Source organism: Piliocolobus tephrosceles, chromosome 20, assembly GCF_002776525.5.
Source record: "Piliocolobus tephrosceles isolate RC106 chromosome 20, ASM277652v3, whole genome shotgun sequence".
Lineage (NCBI taxonomy): Eukaryota > Metazoa > Chordata > Mammalia > Primates > Cercopithecidae > Piliocolobus > Piliocolobus tephrosceles.
The window spans coordinates 51,806,802-51,816,916 of record NC_045453.1 but is presented as its reverse complement, the minus strand read 5'-3'; positions in this window follow the sequence as shown (position 1 = coordinate 51,816,916).

Here is a 10,115-nt window from a genome sequence, read left to right as displayed (position 1 = left end):
TTATATGCAAATATGACATCATTTTATCTCAGGGACTTGAGCAACCTCCGATTTTGCTACCTGGGGTGAAGGGGATTCTTGAAGATACCGAAGGACAACTATTTTGTAATGAAGAATGCTCCTAGCACTCTTATCACCCAGGAAATTACAAGAGTTTCAGAAGCCCTGTGCCAAGAATTGTGAACAGAGACCAAATATATGTTTCTTATGATGTCACTCTCATCTCTCTGTCCACTTCGGATTCGTGCACTTTTCTCTATGTATGCCACACATTAACAAAATTTACATTGCAAGAAACCCTGTGACTATCTTAAAAGTGATGTGGACTTCTGAGGTGCTTTGTTTTTTTATTCAGGAAGGTATTTGTGAGGAAGAAATTATTTTCTCTTGAATATTTAACCTATCTTTGTCAGATCTCAGGTTAGATTCACTCTTTAAAAGATGACGGTAAAAAGAAAATCCTGAGGAACATGCTGAGAAAGAAAAGCACCGTGCTTCTTTTTAACCTTTTTTTTACTTTTCTTCTTTTTTGAGACAGGATCTGGCTCTGCTGCCCAGGCTGGATTGCAGTGGTGCAATCTCAGCTCACTGCAGCCTCAACCTCCTGGGCTCAAGCAAACCCCCCACATCTTCAGTCTCCCAAGTAGCTGGGACTACAGGCATGAACCACCACTCCTGGCTAATTTTTGTAATTTTTGTGGAGACAGGGTTTTGTCATGTTGCCCAGGCTGGTCTTGAACTCCTGAGCTCAAGTGATCTGCCTGCATCAGCCTCCCAAGGTGCTGGGATTTCAGGCATGAGCCACTGTGCCTGACCAGCACCATGCTTCTTAAAGGAGGGCCACAGCCTTCCAATTTCCGTCTCCTTTCCACTAACCTGTTACGATCCTTGACCAAAGGCCAATTAAATAATCAGAGGAGACCCAAGAGATCCCTCTCTTTTCCCTGTGAAGAAAAACCAAGAGCAGAGTGGACCTCGGGATTTGGGATGTAAAATTAAAAGAGCTAACAAGAGGCCATGAGATTTCTTTTTATTTTCTTTTAAATGTATTTTTATAGAGACAGGATCTCATTATGTTGCCCAGGCTAGTCTTGAACTTCCAGGCTCAAGTGATCCATTTGCCTCAGCCTCCTAAAGTGCTGAGATTATGGATGTGAGCCACCAGGTTCTGCCAGAGATTTCTAAAAGGCAACAAAAACATTGGGTCTATTTGAGGGTGGGCCAAGACATCCTGACCCACCCACCACTCAGCACGTGGACAGAGATGAATTAAAACAATGAGGGGTATAGAAGGGAGTCAGCTGTGAACTGGGAAATGAATCAGCCTCGGAAATAATTAGCTCACACACGCAGTGCCATTTCTAGGTGTTCCCAAAGCTCTTTATTATTTCCCTCATTCCATTCTCCCTTAAACTTTACCTCCCAATCCAAATCAGTCTCGTTTTTGTTGCAAGGTTTCCTGGTCGGGAAGCTGAGCCTGGCCCCCGAGGAGCGAGAATTATCATCTAAATGCAGCTTGCTTGTGGAGAGAAATCTGTTAAATGAGCTTTTTCAGTGCCTACCACTGCTGTTGTTCATTTGTTTCCCTTCAGCTTTTCCCAGTTGGTGCTCATTCCCTTTAATTTTTTACAGCAACTTATACCTCGTTCTTGGAATCCACACTCTCTTATCCAAACTGTCCAAATAGAAAAAGCTGTAAAAACTAAAAGTTTTTTCTTAAACTGAATGGAAAACCGGAACTCACATGAGCCTGTTTATAATGTCAGTTTATCTCACTTACTGTGAATTTTTGTGTTTTATTGCAGAGACTTAAATGTGTTTATTACAGGATGCTGCTTTAGATCCCCCTGGAGATGGAATGCAATATGCAATATATGCACTGCATTATGTTTCCACAATCCAAAAATTTCAAATTCCAAAGCACATCTGGGATTGCAGAGCTGTAATCAAGAATTTTCTTCTATAATGGAGATAAACTTGTTCAGCTGCTGGAGGGATTGGAGTTAAATTTAAGCAATAGTCTTATGGCCATAAGAGTTGTTCAACACAAATATTTTCTCCCAAAGGCTATATTAGGTTGAGAGATCAAAATCAATCAATATTTAACCTAGAGTTCAAACTTAAAAGTCAATTTCTAGCTGTCAACAGGACTCTGACCCTCACGTATCAGATCTTTCTCCTAGTGGTAAAGTAAGGGGGTGGATGGGGAATGCAATTCAACACACTGGGGAGAGGCGTCATCAGGTCAGAAAGAAGAGAAAATAAAATGTGAGTCTTTTGGCAAACTTTTTTTTTAGATGGAGTTTTGCTCTCGTTGCCCAGGCTGGAGTGCAATGGCACGATCTCGGCTCACCACAACCTCCGCCTCCTGAGTTCAAGTGATTCTCCTGCCTCAGCCTCCTAAGTAGCTGGTATTACAGGCGTGTACCACCACGCCCAGCTAATTTTATATTTTTAGTAGAGACGGGGTTTCTCCATGTTGGTGAGGCTGGTCTCCCAGCCTCAGGCAATCTGCCCACCTCGGCCTCCCAAAGTGTTGAGATTACAGGTGTAAGCCACTGTGCCTGGCCTTGGCAAACTTTTGATATGTCTGAAGCAGGTGATAAGAACTTAGTTCCAGGAATGGGTTTGGTGTGGATTTCATAAATGACTGGGTTTTTCAGAGGGATGGTCTTGGTAGAACCCATTTACCTCCTACTTAGAAGGCTCCTCTTATGGGACAATAAAGAGCTTATAAGACTCCAAACCAAGAAGCCATGTGTTTCATTCACTTGAACTTTAAAGACTGTCAGCTTTACGCTTAGCCTCACAAGCCATGTTGTATAGAGAAGGTGTGGTAATTAAACAAAACTTCAGGTTATTGATTCTCTACCTTTGCTGCATATGGGAATCATTCTGTGGGAAACTTTCAGAAAAAGATTAAGAACTGTGTCCTAGCCAAAGAGATTTGGATTTAATTGTCTGGAGAGCTCATTGGCGATCAGAATTTTAAAGCTACCAGGTGATTGTAATATGCAGTGATGACTGGGACTCCTGCTTAGAAGCCTCTTAACAAATCTGAAGACCTTTATGTACGATCTCTCAAGATGTTTTTTGCAAAGGGCTTTACAAAGACATTGATAAAGCTATCCTAGTGGACATTGCATTGGTCAGCTATTGCTGTGTAAGAAACCACCCAAAATACAGTGGTTTGAAGTAACACCACGTATTTTTTCTATCAGTCAGCAGGTTGGCTCCATAGATTTGGCCTGGCTCTGCCGATTTCAGTGGATGTCAATTTGTGAATCAGTTGAGGACTAGCTAGTCACAGTGTGGGAAAATAGACGTTTTTATGGGAGTAGCTGTAAGGCCATATTGCAAAGGGCTTGGATGAGGGTGACAAGGAGTATTGGGGCCATTTTGTGACACTCTGCCAAGATATAATGGGATAACATAATATAAAAAGGTCCTTTTCAAGGCTCTATCATTTGTTATTGATACTCTTTTAACCAATGAGTGGTGCTTTCATTAATGACTTATCACGAGGGCATTATTTAGCAGGTGTCCACTCTGGCTTCTCTTTCCCCCAACTTTTAAAAAAGATGTTACATTAAAAAAAAAAAAAAAAACAGTTGTTCATTTTAGAAAAATCAGAAAGAACAATAAGCACCAAAAAAGGTATTTTTCACCCAACCACAAGTAAACACAGTTCATATTTTGGTGTGTATCTTTCCAGATTTTTTGCATATTCTTTTTTATTTTTTTACAAAGATAGGATTATATCCTAAAAGTACAGTCTGGTACAAATTCTGATTCTACCAGTTACTAGTCTTTTTTGTTTGGTTTTATTTATTTATTACTTATTTATTTTATTTATTTTTTGGAGATGAACTCTTACTCTGTCACCCAGGCTGGAAGCATGATCTCGGCTCACTGCAACCTTCACCTCCTGGGTTCAAGTGATTCTTCCACCTCAGGCTCCCGAGTAGCTGGGATTACAGGCGTGTGCCACCATGCCTGGCTAATTTTTGTCCTTTTAGTAGAGGTGGGGTTTCACCATGTCGGTCAGGGTGGTCTCAAACTCCTGGCCTCAAGTGATCCACCCGCCTCAGGCTCCCAAAGTGCTGGAATTACAGGTGTAAGCCACCACACATGGCCAGGTTTTTGTTTTTTAGAGACAGGGTGTCACTCTGTCACCCAAGCTGAAGTGCAGTGGCATGATTATGGCTCACTACAGCTTCTACCTCCCAGCTCAAATGATCCTCCCATCTCAGCATCTCAAGTAATGGGGACTACAGGAGTGTGCCAACATGTCCAGCTAATTTTTGTATTTTTTTGTAGAGACAGGGTTTCATCATGGGCCTAGGTTGGTCTCAAACTCCTGGATTAAGCCATCCACCCACCTTAGCCTCCCAAAGTACTGGGAACTACTGCACCCAGACTAGTTACTAGTCTTCTAAACGTGGACAAGTGACTTATCCTTATTGTCTCAGTTTTTTTATTTGTAAACTGGTAATAAGGCCTAACTCATAGAATATCATGTGGGATAAATGAATTAATGCAGATAGAAATTATTTATATATTTAATAATTTGAAAAAAAATCTTTTCATTTTTATTTGTACAAATTTATGGGGTACATGTGCAACTTTGTTACATGCATAGATTGCATAGTCAAGTCAGGGATTTTAGGGTATCGGCCACCCAGATAATCTACAGTATATCCACTAACCAATTTCTGTTTTTGTTTTGTTTTGTTTGAGATGGAGTCTCGCTCTGTTGCCCAGGCTGGAGTGCAGCGGCGCCATCTTGGCTCACTGCAAGCTCCACCTCCCAGGTTCACGCCATTCTCCTGCCTCAGCCTCCCGAGCAGCTGGGACTACAGGCGCCGACCACCACGCCCAGCTAAGTTTTTGTATTTTTAGTAGAGACAGAGTTTCACATGTTAGCCAGGATGGTCTCCATCTCCTGACCTCGTGATCCACCCGCCTCGGTCTCCCACAGTGCTGGGATTACAGACGTGAGCCACCGTGCCCGGCCTCCACTAACCAATTTCTTATCATCCTCCCCCTACTATTCTCTCACCCTCACAAGTCTCCAATATCTGTTATGGCACTCTTTATGTCCATGTGAACACATTTTTTTAGCATCCACTTATGAGTGAGACCATGTGATATTTGTCTTTCCGTGCCTGGTTTGTTTCACTTTAGATAATGACCTCCAGCTCCATTCATGTTGCTGCAAAAGACATGTTTTCATTCTTTTTTATCGCTGGCTAGTGTTTGTGTGTGTGTGTGTGTGTGTGTGTGTGTATATATATATATATCTGTGTGTGTGTGTATATATATATATATATATGCCACCTTTTCCTTATCTATTCATCCATTGATGGACAACTTAGGTTGATTCTACATCTTGGCTATTGTGAATGGTACTGTGATAAACATATAATATATATACAGGTATCTTTTCAGTGTATTGATTTATTTTCCTTTGGGTAGTGATATGGTTTGGCTCTGTGTCCCCACCCAAATCTTATGTCGAATTCTAATCCCCATGTGTCAGGGAGGGACCTGGTGAGAAGTGATTGGATCATGGGGCAGGTTTCCTGCTTGAAGTGATTGGATCATGGGGCAGGTTTCCTGCTTGCTATTCTCATGATAGTAAGTGATTCTTATGAGATCTGATGGTTTAAAAGTGTGTGGCACCTCCCCCTTCGCTCTCTTTCTCTCCTGCTGCCATTAGATGAAGGTACTTGTTTCCCTTTTGCCTTCTGCTGTGATTATAAGTTTCCTGTGGCCTGCCATCATGCTTTCTGTTAAGCCTGTGGGACTGTGAGTCAAGTAAACCTCTTTTCTCATAAATTACCCAGTCTCAGGTAGTTCTTTATAGCAGTGTAAGAACAAACTAATACCAAAAGTTAGTACCAGGAAAGTGGGGCATTGCTATAGAGATACTGGAAAACATAGAAGTAACTTTGGAACTGCATAATGGGCAGAGGTTGAAACAGTTCGGAGGGCTCAGAAGAAGACAGGAATATGTGGGAAAGTTTGGAACTTCATAGAGACTTATTGAATGGTTGTGACCAAAATGCTGATAGCCACATAGACAATGAAATCCAGGCTGAGATGGTCTCAGATAGAGATGAGGAACTTATTGGGAACTGGAGTAAAGGTCACTCTTGCTATGCTAAAAAGAGATTGGCAGCATCGTGCCCCTGCTAAAGGGATCTGTGTACTTTGAACTTGAGAGAGAAGATTTAGGGTGTCTGATGGAAAAAATTTCTAAGGAACAAAGCATTAAAGATGTGGCCTGGCTGTTCCTAAAAGCCTATGCTCATTTGCTCAAAGAATGAGATGGTCTAAGATTGAAACTTATATCTAAAAGGGAAGCAGAGTGTAAGAGTTTAGAAAATTTGTAGCCCGACCATGTGGTAGAAAAGAAAACTCCCAGCTGGGCGTGCTGGCTCACACCTGTAACCCCAGCACTTTGGGAGATCAAGGTGGGCAGATCACGAGGTCAGGAGTTCAAGACCAGCCTGACCAACATAGAGAAACCCGTCTCTACTAAAAATACAAAAAAATTAGCCAGGCCAGGGTGGCAGGTGCCTGTAATCCCAGCTACTTGGGAGACCGAGGCAAGGAGAATAGTCTGAACCTGAGAGGCAGAGGTTACAGTGAGCCGAGATCGCACCACTGCACTCCAGCCCAGGCAACAGTGTGAGACTCTGTCTCAAAAAAAAAAAAAAAAAAAAAAAAAAAAAGAAAAAAAGAAAAGAAAAGAAAAGAAAAATCCATTTTCTGGAGAGAAATTCAAGCCAGCTACAGAAATTTGTATAAGTAAAGGGGAGCCAAATGTTAATAGCCAAGACAATGGGGAAAATATCCAGGGCATTTCAGAAAACTTCATGGCAACTCTCCTATCACAGGCCCAAAGGCCTAAGAGGGAATAAATCGTTTCATGGGCCAGGGCCAGGCCCAGGGCCCAGCTGCTCTGTGCAGACTCAGGACGTGACACCCTGTATCCCAGCTGCTCCACCTCCAGATGTGGCTAAAAGGGGCCAAGGTACAGCTTGGGCCATGGTTTCAGAGGGTGCAAGTCCCAAGCCTTGGTGGCTTCCATGTGGTGTTGGGTCTGCTGGTGTGCAGAAGGCAAGAGTTGAGATTTGGAAACCTTCACCTAGATTTCAGAGGATGTGTGAAAACGCCTGGATATCCAGGCAGAAGTCTGCTGCAGGGGCAGAGCCTTCGTGGAGAACCTCTACTAAGGTGCAGCCCAAAACCTCGGGAGCCCACCTCTTGCATCAGTGTGTCCTGGATGTAAGCCATGGAGTCAATGGAAATTATTTTGAAGCTTTAGTTAGTGCCAGGCCAAGTTTCAGACTTGTGTGGGGCCTGTAGCCTCTTTGCTTTGGCTGATTTCTCCCATTTTGAATGGGAACATTTACCTAATGCTTATAACCCCATTGTATCTTGGAAGTAACTAACTTGCTTTTGATTTTACAGCCACATAGGCAGAAAGGACTTGCCTTAGATGAGACTTTGGACTTGACCTTTTGACATAATACTGGAATGAATTAAGACTTTGGGGTTAGTGTCGTACCAGGTTTTGGACTTCTGTGGGGCCTATAGCCTCTTTGCTTTGAAATAATCCCCATATGTTATTGATCAGGGAAGAGTCTTGAACCAGGCCTAGCTGTGAGTCCCAGGTGCAAGGGTCTGGTTCTCAAAGACCCTGGTTCTTCATCAGCATCAGCTGGTTAGAGACAGTGAATAAAACACAACCTTCAGTTGTAGTATTTTCTAGAGCAGCATGTCTCAGACTTTCCAGTACACGCAAATCACCAGGGCATCTTGTTAAAAATGCAGATTCCAATTCCCTAGGCTGGGTTGGGATTGAGATCCAGCATTTCTAACCAGCTGCCAGGTGCTTCTGTTGCAAGGTCAGGGCTTTTTAAACTTCAACTTGCATAGCCTGCAGGGCTTGTTAAACACAGCCCCACCCTCAGAGAGTCTGATTTTGAAAGTCTGGAGTGGGCCTAAGAGCCTGTGAATTCCTCCCAGGTAATGCTGCTGATGCAGGACCACACTTTCAGTGTTTTAAAGAAAAAAATTAAATAAAACAGGCATGCCATTCTTTCAGGTGTATTATTTATTTTTATTTTTACTTACATATAATTATTGTACATATTTCAGATTTATTGTTAACATCTGAATATTCATTTTTGAATAGAGGTAAGCATCTAGATCGTTTAGATTTAACCTAGTGTGAAAAATCTCCTTGTAACCTTTATATGTTAAAATTCTATCAGTAAGTTGGAGTATAAATATATATTCATTACTGTAAGAGTTTAAAGTGCTACTATAATTAGTGATTGTGGAAGCTGAGGATTTTACCTACAAAATCAATAATTTAAAACTTTCAAGTAATTAAGTCAAGCAAGATCAGCAGCTAATAGAAATACAGTAAAAGAGAATGTCTTGGCCAGGTGTGGTGGCATGCACCTGTAGCCCCAGCTACTCAGAAGGCTGAAGCAGGAGGATTGCGTGAGCCCAGGAGTTCCAGATTGTACTGAGCTGTGGTGGTGCCACTGCACTCCAGCCTGGGCAATGGGGCAAGACCCTGTCTCTACAAAATATAGTTAAAAAGAGAGAATGCCTCTACTAGATAACTTTAGAAACACTCTATCCTTTTTGAACCAACAAATGTTTATACAATTTTAAATAAGAATGGGAGGCAGAATAAAAGGATTATATGTAAAATGTATTTGAAATATTTGCAGAATTATTAGATTATTATTGATGACATTAAAATAACCTTTAGAAGCTGTATTTATTTTTATTTCATGATTAAATTCCATTCCACCCATGATTTTTAAAAGAGAACAATCTACCCCAGTTCATTCTAAGTTGGTGATAGTTGGCTTCAGTCTGATATTTATTTAAACACTAGGCCAGTTGGCATTCAACCCAAAGGAGTTTTGGCACGCTCCCAACACGAATCTTAAGAAATGAATCAGGGGAGCACCCAGGATCCCAGACAATGCCCTTCCACCCCTGGTGGGTAACTGGAGCAACCCCAACCTCCCTGCCCAGCTCCCCTGCTTGGCATTCTTGTGGAATCTTGTGGAAAGTTAAACCAATCTGTTGATTTCCTTTCTTGCGAGAGATGGGTGAGGTTAGGGTTGCCAAATTAAATACAAAATACTCACTTAAATTTGAATTTCAGTTTAACAATACATTATTTTACAGTGTCTGTCTCAAGTATAGGGGACAAAAGAAGGCTTCCCCTCCCTGTGCCTTCCAAAGGTTTGCTGAAAATTAGCTGGCAATAGGCAGATTAGTAGGAGAATAAGACATACAAACTTATTTAACATGCACAAGCACAGGGGAATTCTGGAGGATGATTACTCAAATAACCCAGTGAGGCCCAGATGTGTATATGTCCGTCTTCACAGGGGAAGGGGAGATGGGGATGTAGCAGTGAATAATTTTTAGTGTGGAATGAATGGACCTGGGTGGCAGGCAATATCTTGTAAATGATTCTCTTTGGAAATTGACTGGGACCTGAGAACAAACAATGGTTTAAGACAAAGTTTGCCTGGGCTCTAGACGTGGTGTTTAATGTTCAGTTTCTTTCTCTGTGATATGAGTTTATCTCTTCTCTGGTTGACGAATTTCAGGAAAGAAATCAAAGGCAATTGTGCAATTTTTTGGTAGGTCTGGTTTCTAGGCAGATAAGGGAATTTCAGGGAATAACCTCTTGTGCTTTGTGAGAAAGTGTTGAGAGACAGGATGGGGTGGTTGGGTGAGATCAGAGAGATAGTGAGGCCGATTCCTTTGTTCTGCATGTCAAAGAGCCATATTTAGGGGTGTTGTTTTATGAACCCCAACATATCTAACATGTGGAACATTCCTGTATTTTTATTTGCTATATTTGGCAACATTTGGCAAGGTACCAGCTGCAGGAAAATTACCATAAGATAGTGTCCCTGAAACTCAACATTTCTTCGCTTGTAACATCAAATGGGAGACATGCACAGGAGAATGATAGTTTCTTTAAATTTATAAGGTATGGTATAAAAGTAATTTGCCAAGGGCTCCATTTTTTGGTGTAAATTTCATCTAGTCATTAAAAC